Source organism: Rhyacophila brunnea, unplaced genomic scaffold (assembly GCF_057557595.1).
Source record: "Rhyacophila brunnea isolate RB1 unplaced genomic scaffold, BYU_Rbru_1.0 scaffold_23, whole genome shotgun sequence".
Classification (NCBI taxonomy): domain Eukaryota; kingdom Metazoa; phylum Arthropoda; class Insecta; order Trichoptera; family Rhyacophilidae; genus Rhyacophila; species Rhyacophila brunnea.
In genome coordinates this window covers 20223253-20237767 of record NW_028232893.1, presented here as the reverse complement: position 1 = coordinate 20237767, position 14515 = coordinate 20223253, and the positions used below count along the sequence as shown (strand labels likewise).

General features: G+C 34.8%; 1 protein-coding gene and 1 non-coding gene across 2 annotated transcripts in view; both read left to right on the top strand.

The window, feature by feature from the left end:
* Positions 1–14515, top strand: part of LOC147069673 (ras-like protein family member 10B) — a 317782-nt gene that overhangs the window by 248638 nt on the left and 54629 nt on the right. The gene's annotated exons all lie outside the window — the stretch shown is intronic.
* Positions 3053–3125, top strand: TRNAA-AGC (transfer RNA alanine (anticodon AGC)). The gene has a single exon. It is a non-coding gene; the product is annotated as a tRNA-Ala (tRNA).

The window sequence follows — 14515 nt, the reverse complement described above, 5'->3', positions numbered from 1 at the left end:
GTCTTGTATCCATAGATTTAATGTAAATCTTGTGTCATAAAACACTCATCATGTTATGTAGCACCACTATCAAACGTCACAGTTTCGTGTCATTGCAAAGGCCTTGGAACTTGCAGTACTATGCGACGTTTAAAACCGGACTGTTCGAGGCTTAGACTATGGATAAATCTAGATGCCACCCATTGCATTGATAAATGAAGCTGCGTGCTGTGCGTTTGGTTCGTGGGCGAGCAAACTCATTCGCACACAAATGTTTGAGAACATTTCGCTAGTGGTCGCCCAAAGCGCTCGCACTAGACGCTCAGAATTAAAATATAATTTTCTATTTTTTTTTTTACGTTAAATAGTATTTTTAAGCGGTCAAAATGCAACCATTAGGTTAAGGTATCCATAATTCAAGTTATTTTAAAGAAACACTAGGTCACTGATATTAAAATATATAATAATATACAAATAAATTATCACGAACATGTATCAACTTACCTATGAAACGTAATACCATATTCTTGCTTATCAGTACGGCTACCACATTTTAATACAACACACAGAACCATCTTTTTTACTTAATTAACTAAAAATATTTACCACTGACTTTATGTTTAACACAAAAAATATAAACTTTACCAACACGCGCTCGCAGATTATCGATGCATATTTAAGCAACAAACTAAGATTTGGCGGCAACACCACAGCAAATCATCTCACACATCTGTAAACCTTTTATCTTACTTTAGCGCGTGTCGCAGAGATTATAAAGGTGCCGAATACTTTCTCACTCGCACTTATACATCGTTTTTGTTCAGGCCTTGGTTCGTGGCATTGTGTCGTCGGTTATTTTTATTATTATTATTTGTTTACAAAATTGTATCCGTATTGTCATATGTTCCGGTATTATCCGGTTTCACAACAAGCATAATAAAGTGTCTTTTGGAATCTGGACCATAATATTATTGTCGTCTTCTTCTTTTTATTTCTATGTTGTACATCTTAGGAATCGGATAAATCATTGTGTGCGTTTACTTATAGCTACCATCAAACGCATAAAAGCATAATAAGTTATTAAACCATAAGAATTTACCCCTATTCATCTTCATATGAGGTATCAGCCAAACGACTGTAGAAAATGCTTACAGGGTTCCACATAACAAAAAAGGTCGAGAATCATAATAATAACATTACTAATAAGTGTATATATTTAATGCCATAAGAATAAAATATACATCTGTGCACGGAACAGATTAATTTAACCAGTTATTTTTAAATTTAAATGTAATATTGTGATTGTCCTGAATTCTGATTTATTTATGAATACCTACATAAATATGACAAAAATGCGAAAGTCAGTGGCCAGCTTTATTGTGTTACTTAATGAAGTTGTAAGGCTATAGCATGCATGAAATACAAAGTCCGCTACGTGTTATCCAATATTACCAATATTTAATGCGCTTTTAGTTTACGCGATAAACTTTAATGCATATGTTGATGATAAAGATGTGTGGTTGTCGTCGGATCTGTATGACCAAGTTCTCAAATTAATATTATATTATTTAATGATTCACATGCCATAAGCAGTTTTTCATAATACTGACTTGGTGAGAAAGGCAGAAAATATGTTATTCATTACCTACATATTATATTCTTTTGCATACAAAATTCACAGTCAAATTACCTCTTGCAAGTAATTTTCACCCCAATAACATTGTATTAAAATATTTTTTCTCACCAAAAGTTGGGGTACTTGTGGTTTTATTTTAACCGTGTTGGGTTAAATAAAAAGGCTAGAACAATTAATGTCTTTCTTCGCTCACTAACTCACACCACATTGAGAACTACCACTCTATATTACCTCGTTTTTGACTATTGTATCACTGTATCACTGTACTTTTATCAAACTCGCTAACACGTAATAAACTTCAGTTCTTGACTCCTCCATCGTCAAAATCTAGCATCTCTTACATCCAAACTAGTGACCTCAACAACATCTCCTACGGTCAAAGATGTATCCAATGAAAATAATTGCGTGTTTAAATTTATCCCTTATTTATTCACATTCGAGAGTTATGCCTACCTTCATACAGCGTCACCCAGAAGGTAAACCACTTCTCTAATTTTTGTGTATCCTGCTTCTGAGAATAAATCCAATTTATTATAAATGTATTATACACTTTCGCATAATAACACCTGTCCAATTAGGCGGTACCTGTTTTGTGTCACATATTGTAGAATAAGATTGTTGAAAAAGTGAAAGTTGTCAATGCAAATATATCAAGCCGTGCGTATTGCGTTCGATCAATACAACTTGGACTTTAATTACACTAGAGCATGGGTGGCCAAACCATGGCCCGTGGAGCAGTTAGAAAATAAAAATAATATCAAATGCTGCCGCTAGTTGTGGTAATTTCGCAAATTGAGATTCGATATTGGCTCAAGATTTTAAGAAGCACCGTGTGCTTTTTGCTGCATTTGCAACGCCATTCTCCGTAGACGTGAATTTATTACCGGGAAATTTACAAATGGAATATTGTGAAATATGTTGCGATGAACAATTAAAGGAGAAATTCTATCAGGTTGGTTTGGAAGAGTTTTATAAAACATCTTTGGGCAAGGAGAAATATCCTGCATTTTACAAACATGCTCTAATGATGACTTCGCTATTTGGAAACACACGTGTGAACAGCTTTTAGTCGGATGAAGCATATCAAATCCCGAGTGAGAACACGAATCACTGATGTGCGTTTGGAAAACAGTATGCGTGTAGGAACAACCTCACTCGATATTAATGCACTTAGTTCTGCCACACAAAATCAAACTTCTCAGTAAAATTTATTATTTTTATATTATTTTGTTTATTTTTTATTATTAAAACAAGTCTAATCTAATAAATATGTTTGATTCTCATTTTTGTTTTGTATAATAATAAAATCAATTGTGCGGCCCGGTAGGAAATCTCATTTTTAGAATCTGGCCCGGCTGCTGAAAAGGTTGGCCACCCATGCACTAGAGCATGGCTTCTGATTTAGTTTTATTATTTAATTTAACACACCGTTCAACCGGGGGCGTAGCTCAGATGGTAGAGCGCTCGCTTAGCATGTGAGAGGTACCGGGATCGATACCCGGCGCCTCCAAGATCCTATTTTTTTTTTAAATATATATTTTTAAAACTTTCAACACTTGACGATTGACATCGTCCGGTTCTGTATGAGAACATCTCAACTGTTTTCTAAATTATTATAATCGACTGCTCCAAGCTAAAAGAGCATAAAGTAACATTTTGGTGATTTGAGTTAAATATGAGGTTAGGTTTACAAAAAAAATATCTTCAGACTGGCAAAAGGGCGTTATTCGTAGATTGTACACAGGGTTACGATTTTCCAATTTGAGAGTAAGTGATAACCCTAGAGAAAGCCAATAAGAATTAACGTACCTACCTCTAACGTAACAACATTAAAATGATTATAATAAACAAATGATACGAGAGTAGTCCCAGAAGTACCCGACCTAACAAAGAAAACACAAAAAAATTGGGAAAACATATTTTTATTTCTCTACGTAGTCTTCTTTTAGATCGATACACTTTTCCCAGCGATATTCAATAGCTTCGATACCCTCTTTATAGTGAGAATCATCGAGTTCCTCAAAATAGCCATCTACCGCAGACTCCACCTCTTCACTGTTGGCAAATCTATTACCACCGAGCCATTTTTTCAAGTTTTGAAAAAGAAAATAATCCGAGGGGGCTAAATCTAGCGAATAAGGTGCGTGAGGAAGCAATTCTAACTTTAATTCATTGATTTTGGCCATCGCGATAACGGATGTGTGAACTGATAAATTGTCATGATGAAACGAAACTTTCTTTTTCGCCAAATGCGCTTGTTTTTTCTTGATTTCATCACTCAAACACTGCAATAAGTTTGAATAATACATGCCGTTGACTGATTTTCCTTTATGATGATAATCAATGAAAATTACCCCACGCGCATCCCAAAAAACTGACGCCACGACCTTGCCTGCAGATGGAACTGTCTTCGCCTTCTTTGGAGCCGATTTTCCCCTTCCAATCGATTTTTTCGACTGTTCCTTCGTCTCAGGTGTGAAGTGATGGACCCATGTTTCATCTATGGTTATGAATAGACGCAAAAACTCTGCTTTATTGTTGTGAAACTTTGCCAAACACTCGATTGAAACATCCTCACGATGCTGTTTTTGTACCATTGTGAGTAATCGCGGCACCCACCTTGCGCACAGCTTTCTCATGTCAAAATTTTCAGTCAATATGACGTAATGTACTGCACTTTTTGAAATGCCTACTATGTCTGCTAGCTCGCGCAATTTCAGTCTACGTTCATCCAATACCATTTTGTAGATTTTCGTCACCATTTCTGGCGTGGTCACCTCATTTGGTCGACCACTGCGATCTTCGTCTTGGCAGCTCGTCCGAGCTCGTTTAAACTCAGCCACCCAATATGTTACTATTGTAAACAGAGTAGCAGACACCCCCAGAGTAGAATCTAGCGCCGCTTTAATATCGGTTGGACTGAAGCCTTTCAAATGAACGTATTGTATCACATAACTATGACCAATTTTTTCCATGTTTACAAATTCACTGAGAGCGTTCACTGTTGATGGCTGACAAATAATTACTGAACATCGTAGCGTCGTCAAACTTCAAACTTAGGCTTTATAAGGTTGGTACTTTCTATCATGGCTATTATTTTTAAACAACAACTGCTATCTATAAGTCAGGTCGGGTACTTCTAGGACTACCGGTAGATAACAGAAATACAAACAAAAACATGAATTAATAAAATAACGAAGAAAAAAACAATCCGTTGTTTTCTTTATGAACTTTGAATTTTTTCTTGGACAACCAAAAGGAATTAAGTGATTTAAGAATTGTAAATGTAAATAAATAAATAAATCAACACTTTACTATACCTACTCCAAAAAAATATAATTTTACCATAAATGAAAAAAAAACTAACGCCCGTTTTGCTTGGAAAAGTGGATATAGTATAATCTCTATATATATAAAAATCTCGTGTCACGATGTTTGTGGTCGAACTCCTCCGAAATGGCTAGACCGATTGTTATGAATTTTTTTATGTATATTTTTTAGGTATGAGAATAGGTCAACAAGTATATTTCATACCGCTAGGTGATTAGGGTATCTCTATCCAGAATTTTTTTTCTTTTATTTTTTTAAAAATTTCTTTTTGTATTTTTTTTATTATTTTGCATCAAAAAATACCTATAACCCCAAATTTTCACCCTCCTACCCTTACCCTCCCATTTTTTAATCGCGATTTTATTATTTTTGTATGAACAAATTTAACCGTCGTTCGTATTTCAAACAGAACGAAATTATTTATGTTGTTGAATGACAGATGGCGCTACGTCCAAGAAGAATTCAAGAGAAGCGTCGCGTCATTTTGACATTTCATTCGGCATATCACAACGCAGTGCGTGCAAAATTTTGTACGATTTATTTTAATTTATCTATTTTTATGTGCGTGTATTACAGTGCACAATGCCATCAAGACGCAAGGGGGGCCATTTGGGCCGTCGAACGAATAAAGCAACAAACATGCAAAGTAGTAGAGCAGAAAGAACAGACGAACAAATCCAAAAAGATAACAAAAACGTGCGTGTAAGCATGTCGCAATTGCGTGCATCCCAATCACAAGAGGCACGAGCTGAACGAAATCAACAACGACAATTGGAACGGAGCCAAGCGCGCCGGTTTGTAGTTAACACACGCAGAGCAAATGACCGACAACGCCAACAAGTACATCGAACATTTACATCCGCTTCGTTCCTTCGTCTCGCATTCGAGTACGAGCCAGATATTGAATATTCCGCTCATCCAAAAGTACTGATTGGTGCTATGGACAAAGAATGTCCCCATTATTATGCGCTCAAATTCAAACATGAGTCAGCTGGGATGGGTTGCGCATCAGGAAAAGTGCAACTACCAGAAATTGAGATACCACCAGAACCATTGAACGGCTTGCTCATCGGCACGGTTCCAGATTCAAACCTGTTCCTGAAGTCCATTCGCACATTCAATTCATGCTTCCAAAAGACTTCGTTCGGAGCAACAGAAATAGTTCACAATACTGCGGCAAATGGTCAACAATTTCATTCTACGTTCAAAATCAAAGGCCAAGTATACCACAAAGTAGGCTCATTGCTGCCAATGCCAAACGAACCACATAATTTTTTACAAATCTACTTCATGGGCGGTGAGGACATCAATCATGTGGATGCACGTTGCGGCTGCAATAGCCTCAATTCGCCTAATCGTCGCTATAGGATTTGTTTCCCGAATATCCATTTTTGTCGAAATCGACATTTTAATGCAGTTCAATTTCTTTTATCGAACTCTACCGAAATCATTTATAAAAACGATATATTTTTATCTAGGAACAGAGATATTTTTTTAAAAAACCCGAATACGCCATGTTAAGTTACAATTACTCCATGGTGTTCTCCCGAATATCCAACTATTCGTACCTGAATATCCAAGTTAATTTTGGTCGAAATATATCTCTGGCTGAGTGTTTATTTCCCGAATATTACTTTAGCCAATCAAACCGCGCTCACGCCGTGCATCTCGCTCCCTCATTCACGCTGTCTAGCTCTAAAACAATCACGCCCACTTTCATATGTTTCGGCCGTCCGGAGACTTCTTTCAAATTTCGTCTTATTGATATTGTTTTTAACGTTACTATTGTTTTAATAGTGAATTCATCAAATTTGAAGAGATCATTCATAGCTGATACATCACCAGTTTGCCCTGAACTTACAGTAGAGTTGTGGAAGTGACTATTTTAACCTAAATAACTGCATTTTGTTTTGATAAATGCCACAAAATCCCAACGGTTAAGCCTCCCCCAAACCAAAGCGAATATTCGCGGCGAATATTCGCAGCGAATTATTCGCCAATCAAGCTCGTATTGGCTTACGGGACAGAGCACGCTTGCGCGACCGCCTTGCGTCTTGAGTGCGAATTTGCAGCGAATATTCGCTGCGATTTTCGGGAACTCTGTCGACAGCGAATTTATTCGCGGCGGACAATTTCGCCAAGGGAATTAGTAAAATCAAAATGGCGAAGACATTGAGCAGCTGATCGAGTTGGTCCGGAAATATCCAATCCTTTATGATTTCTCTGACAGTGACTACAAAACATAAGAAAGAAAGATAAGATATGGGATGAAATTGGCAGGGAAATTGTTGAAAATGGTATGAAGGTCGTCATAATAATATTATGTAGGTATCTTTGTCTAACCAAAGTATGTAAAGTTTTTTGACAGGATGAATACGCTATTATAAATAAATAACTTTAATCTAAGGTCCCTATATTTAAAAAATACATATTATTAATTTGCGTCATGCACAGCCTTTAATAACAGAAACTTTATAACTTTGATTGTTAGTGCACTGACAGTTCTAACTTATTGCGATCGTTTGACGTTTTGGTTTCGACTTTCGAGCAGTCATATCAATAATGTTATAATTAGGTATCATTTACAATACCTACTTCAATCATATTCGGTATCGGTCACGTAAATACCCATGTTATATTCGTTGATAATATTTTTTTAGGTTAGATAGGTAGTCTTTAAGATTATTTTTTTGCATCTAACATTATGCAGCATAGGTAGCATTTCTATTGTAGCTAAAGATATAATATACATATAGGTAGATAAGTAGGTACTCCATGTCGTCATTGTGGTATTTTGTAAGGTTTTAGACCAAAAACCTTACATACTACTTACTATCGGGTTATTTACAGTAGGACATACCTAGGTTGTGTTTGTTTTTTGATCTCAAGAGACCTCAATCACAAAAACGATATTATGTACCTATATACCTACTAGGTATATATTTCCTTCATTATGTATAGGTATATTGAGCTAATAAACTGGTTTTGCCCAGTGCCGACCGCGAACCAAGATAATATCTACATGTTCCATGTACCTACCTAACATAACCAATGTTTTCTGTTTCACATTAATTTGTATACCTACAAACATTTTAAACTTAATTGAGATGTTTTTAAACTTCTGTTCATGTAATATTATGTAGGTAGGTATATCTTGGTCTGCATTAGGCAATAAGATTAATAATTTTATGTGCATGTAAATATAAAGGTCAGGTACCTCCTCTAAGTACATAATATTATATTATCATCATGGATACCTACCTGAATGATGTTGGAGATATACTAATGCTTTGTGATGAATTTAATTTTCGCAAAGATCTTCAACCTTTCAACGTAGGTACAAAGCACCAGAAGAAATTAAAAATGAAACCCCCGGCATTAACAGGAATAAAATAATATTTCATCATAAACATCAGTCGGGGTCATTCCACTGCTAGATGAAAGCCTCTTCTAGCTCCTTCTACTATTTTCGGTCTCTAGTTCTTCGCTGCTACATACTTTTATTGTACTTCACGTGAACAAAGAGATCAACTAAGTGAAGTGTCAATCAACAAAAGTGGCATTTGTGCACAATGTTAATGAATTTTCCAAAACATTAAGTGTGATAATATAATATACAAGGATGAATAAGGCGTGGGCGAGGGCCAAGGTCCATTTTATGATTCCTCTATTGATGTACCTATTTTTATTAAGAAAAATGTTCGCCGTAGAATGGGGTGAATACTGAATAGACCCTTTTTAAAATTTCTATTTTTCTGCTACACATTATTCGGACAAATATGAATGACTTAAAACCTGTTTCTATGGACATAATCATACTCTAAAATATTTTTCAACTACCATTTATTATCAAACAGCCAATTTTGTGTGATGTCTCTTTCTATCCAGCGTTGGGGTGATTATAGACATGGCGGGTGGATAGAATCGAATAATGGTAATTTCCTAATGTTAAAAATGTAATTAAGTACCTACTGTACATTACAAATTTATGTAGGTACATTTAAGTATGTAAATCAAAATCAAAAATATAAATTTAAATGTTATACAACACAGTATCATGTAAGTATTTAAAAAAACATATACTTACATAAACATCTATTTATCCAAGAATTATTTGATACTTGAATCTGTATTTTATATACCATATTCGATGGATGTATGTGGTGTATTTTGTAAAATATTTGGTACGTATTTATTATTTAACTAAGCGTATTTAATTTGCTACGTGACCTGTAGCTCTTTTATAATCACAAATTATTGTTGAATGTTCCGAAAATGAGTTTATGTGCCGAAACAGCTGTCAAGGTAAATGACTCAGTTAAAATAGAATTAACAAAAATAACTTTATTTCAAAACCATTATAATCCATCTACCATATAAACACCATTTCAAGTAATAAAGAAATAAAAAGTCACCTAATTAAATAATATTGTACTAGAAAAAATATACTATCTATATACCCACTTAATTTTCATTTAAAGTTGTAAAACGCCCGGTTACTAAATAGAGGAAGGACAGAGTCTTCTGGCACGACCGAATCACATTGGAACGGTGTTATTGTCATTTGAAAGTAACAATACTGACACCTAAATGAGTCGCCTGCACTGCCAGAATCATCTGAACCCTGTCTACCTATCTATATACAATTTATTGTTATTTTTTTTCATATTTGTCCATTTTATTACAATATCGTGTTACTTTTAAAGCTCATTGTAATTCTAATAATTATATAAATATTTTTCTTGTATTCTGTGCAAAAATGATTATTAAAACTTTCTTAACCTAAACCAAGTATTTTTTATTGAATGATCCTGCAAAAATATTCAAGTACAGTTAAGTGACATATTTTGTTTCGGTGTATAAGCCATAAATAAATATACATAAATTATATTTAATATATACATGTATACTGTATGTATAGCCACGGTTGGTCTTGCACTTGTTGCTGTAGCTATGCGATCTGGTGTGGTCCATTATCCAAAAACACTCAATCACATCCCTGGTCAAACAGCGGGCAGCCGTGTAGTGAGTCTGGCTGGCCTATGGTGGCACTAGAATGATTTCAATATACACAGTCTGTTAATTTGAATATGTTTTCGACTGAAAGTTGTAAAATATTAGAAATCAGGATTTAAATAATTAAAAAACTGTTTCATTAAATATCATATTCATACCTATGCAAAATTTTGATTCCTTTGAAGTACCTATACAAAATACGGATGAATATAAACCAAACAAAAATATTTGTTACTGGTACTGCCATAGTAAAGTAAAGTTTAACATACTTCCCTAATAAAACAAAATTCCCAATTCTTGTCGTTCTGTAGATGTTTCATTTCAGTTTTTGCCAACGATCCACTAAATATGAATTGGTCATAAACACTCAAAGGAAATCTGGCACTCACTGCCAGAATGTCCATGTCAGATACCTGCATAAAAATAAATGTCATGTTATATTATACGTAATGAATATGAATGTATCAGAAACAACATAGATTTTATTACGAATTTCACATTTACAGAAAATTTTCTGCGCTCATTTTTGAAAGTCTCCAAGTATGACGGGTATATTCGCACATGGGTGCAGTTAATGCACCCAATGATTTTCGGGAAACCTGCCCTTTCTTGAAGTCTGAAATTAAAAAATATTTTTACCGACACAAAATAATATTCCCGTTAAATTCTTATTGAGTAGGTAATTTACTTGTTGTGTCTATGCGCAGTTACTCTAGTTACATGACATGTACATTGTAATATTGTATAAATTGATCAGAGGGTATCAACACAACACTAAAGACTGTCAGCGCTGTATGGCGACTGTATGTAAGTATTACTAAGCACTGCTATTATAGCATCGGACACGTTTCCTATGCATCTGCTTACTGATGCCTGGCTCATTGCGCAGAAGACTTGGCCTACCCGTTTTTGGTACGCTCCCTCTGCGTAGAAACGCAAAATAGTCAAAACCTACAATTCAAATAACGGAGACATGTTATTTCAATAGCATATTACCTTCAAATCCTGTTAACCCTTCATGGTAAATGCTTATTTATAATATGTGCAGTTATGAAACTGAGTAAATCTATCTTACCTATGAGCCATGGCAATCTTGCCCTGTCATAAAGTAAGGTTATATTAAATGTCGATGTAATTTGTCGCACGCCATCTCATTATATCTTCAGCGTGTAATAAGCATTCAGAAGACGTGTACATTTTGTCAACACACAACTGTCACTTTGACATTCGTATATGTATTTAGTCTATGGCTGCATCCAATGCTGCCACCTTGTTTCAGATAATTAAAATACACTTTACGCAAAGTGGGTAAAAGTTGTAGCAATTCTGAAAGCGCTATAGTGTACGTGTATTTTTTATATTTAATTCATAAAAATTATAGAATAATTGGCGTAAAATATTAATAATATTTACAATTTTAAATCTGGCGCGTAAATAAAATTATTTAGTCTATGGCTGCGTCGCTCACGCTTTGGTGTGGGGCCAAACGCGAAATTCGCATCAAATCCAAGCGGTAGCGACAGCGATAGCGAGGGCGTTGCGAATTCGCTGCGAATATTCGCTTTGGTTTGGGGGAGGCTTTATATGAATTCTACAGTATGACCCGGCAACTACTATGACGTAAAAAATAATTATTATTTCAAATTATTATTAATCAAACATTGTTTGTCTTTATTTTACTTTTAATCTTGGTATTTCTATGAAAATAAAGGCGATGCTATTATTTATTTTTGAATGCGCTGATAGTTAATTTAATTTAATATGTATGTTAGTAACTATTTATTTGGTAGATATCATATACTTAGGATATTGGTACCTACCTAATATTAGCAGCTAATGGTAATTAATTTATACATGCTATTATTTTGTGTTGTTATTCCTTACAATAGTAAATATATAATATTTATTTGATGGTTTGTAATAAGTTTAATTGTCAATTATAGAAATATATAGATATAATAATATACAGATATATATAAATAGTTTTTTTTTTTTTTTGGAAAAAGTATTAATATAAAATTGTTAGCAAGTACGAGTAAGTACCATCATAAAATATTGGAGAAATGACCGTGACGGCGGTTAATAATTGAAGTAGTAGATACCTTATAATATATTTTATCAGAAGTTATTAAAAAATATAAAATATAAAAAAATAGTTAATTACTTAAAAACTTTTGTATTACTTAATCCGAAAAAAAACCGAAAAAGCGATTACCGCATGTTACGAGTATTATTACATACGAACTTGGGTAATTACGATCATTAAGTATTTAAATAGTAGAGGTAATTATTAACAATTATCGTGTAAATAAATATAACATTTGAGGCGCGTACTTTTTGACCACTCAGTAATCTGTGGGCCGTGCAGCAATACGCTACGGTTTTAAATCCCGAACGTCCATGTTTTGTCCCGAATATCCATTATTCTGAGAGAGCGCTAAAAATTTCCCGAATATCCACAGTGAATACTTGTAAATAAAACGCATTTTCTGTGCATTTAATGATTTATACCAGTATATTACTCTTGGAATCTATTCTTAGATAATTTTGCAATCATACAGTATTGAAAGAATGATTGATACATCTACTGATATTAAAATATACGACAATGAAATTTGTTTTTCGTCTCCTGTAAAATTGACATTTGGTCTATTCGGGAAACAAATCCTATAGCGACGTAATGCCAGGCGCATCGTCGGCGAACTGGACGCCCTGTTGAATGAGCACAATGAATTATTGAAATTCTTCAAAGCATACATGCACGAATTGCAAAGTGACAATCACGCTATTGTCAATCCTGATAAAACACCAGCTGGAGAGCACGTGCTTCGATTCAATGCGCCTGTTGTTGACGACATTGCTATAATCATGGTTGGCGACCGCACATCGACGCGAGAAATCGTGATTCGAAGAAAAAACAATAATCTGGAGTTCATCGCTGACACACACCGTTCATACGACGCTCTCCAATATCCGCTAATTTTCTGGAAGGGACAAGACGGATATTGCATAAACATTAAACAACGAGATCCTGTCACAGGTAATTCATTCATTATGAACATCATTACTCATTTTGAATTGAGAAAATGAATGGTTGATGTTTTTTTGTTTTTATCGGCGGTCATCATCTACAGCGCTCTATTCCTCTTTCTGTCATATATCCCATCCCCACACACTTACGATACATTCGTTATTTTTTATTTAACAACCAAAATATTCACTAGAAATAATTTATATGACAGAGCAACGTTTGCCGGGTCAGCTAGTATACTTATATAATATATAACTAAGGGAAATGTATTCTGGATGCCGCCAGAGAGAATGACACTTTCCACCATTGTGGCACAGCTTCAAGGGAGCCGTCGCCGCAGCTGATCCTCTCCCACTCTGCAGCGGTGCTACAAAAGCGATATACGCGCTGCAGGTCTGACGATGGAACGAGGGAAGTGACTTGAACTTGTGCTTGCCCTATACCCCAATGCTGGTGCGTGACGGGGTGAAAGAAGGAAACAAAAGTATATAACTGTTAATAAAGGGAAACTTATACTCTTTCTTTCTGTCACTTTAATACATACCTTATACGGGTTATGGATTTCTCCAGCATCTGACTCCATGTAGGTCTATCCAAAGCCGCTTCCCTTCATCTTGTATAAAATTGACCAGGTTTTCGTTTGCCTTCTGGTTTATCGAATTTATATATTTTTATCATGTAACTCGTTCTAGTATGTTTTGTACATTTCTTAGCCATTCAACTGTACGATGAAATGATAAACGTTGGAACCTTGTTAAATTAAGGTATCGATATATCGTTCATAAAATAGAACTGTAGTCACGCACAACAGAATAACTCTTGCAGACACAATAATTATATCTCTTAGAATATAATTTTTCTCTATTTTACAGGTGACACCAAACACAAGTAAATTTACATTCCAACGATATTAACAAGACAGTGTTTTTAGTAGATACGACGTATTGATCCATATTTTATATGTTGAATTCTATTAATTAATTATATCTAAATGTTATTCCAAAGTCTCTCTGTTACTTAACGTAACATTATGTTATTTTTAATGTCTACTATCATATAACTCAAATTCGCTAACAATTTTATTGAGATAGGTTTCTCTGATCCTAACGGGTGGTGGATCCTAAAGATGGCACAATTTCTTTTTAGCACAATGATTCTAAAGCAGGAACCACATTGAGGTGCATGTCACGGTGCTTGTCGCCTACTGTGACGAGCTGCCGCTACGGGAAAAAAAGTGTGTTATGTCGTTGTTCTTGGTGTTTAAAATATTATCAGAATGATGCTCTCATCCCATAGCACATTTTGAACATTTAAACGAAAATTGTCAGTTCGAAAAATTTGCCGCAATCACTAAAACAATAATGAGGTCACTTCACTTGAACTGCACTGCATCGGCACCTGCATGACGTTTTGAAAGTTTTTATCATATTCCACATGCTTGCACTTTTCGAATGTCATGTCAAAATCAGTTTTTTTTTTTTTAGTGGTTGGCACTATATATTTTCGATAATAACGGTGTCTAT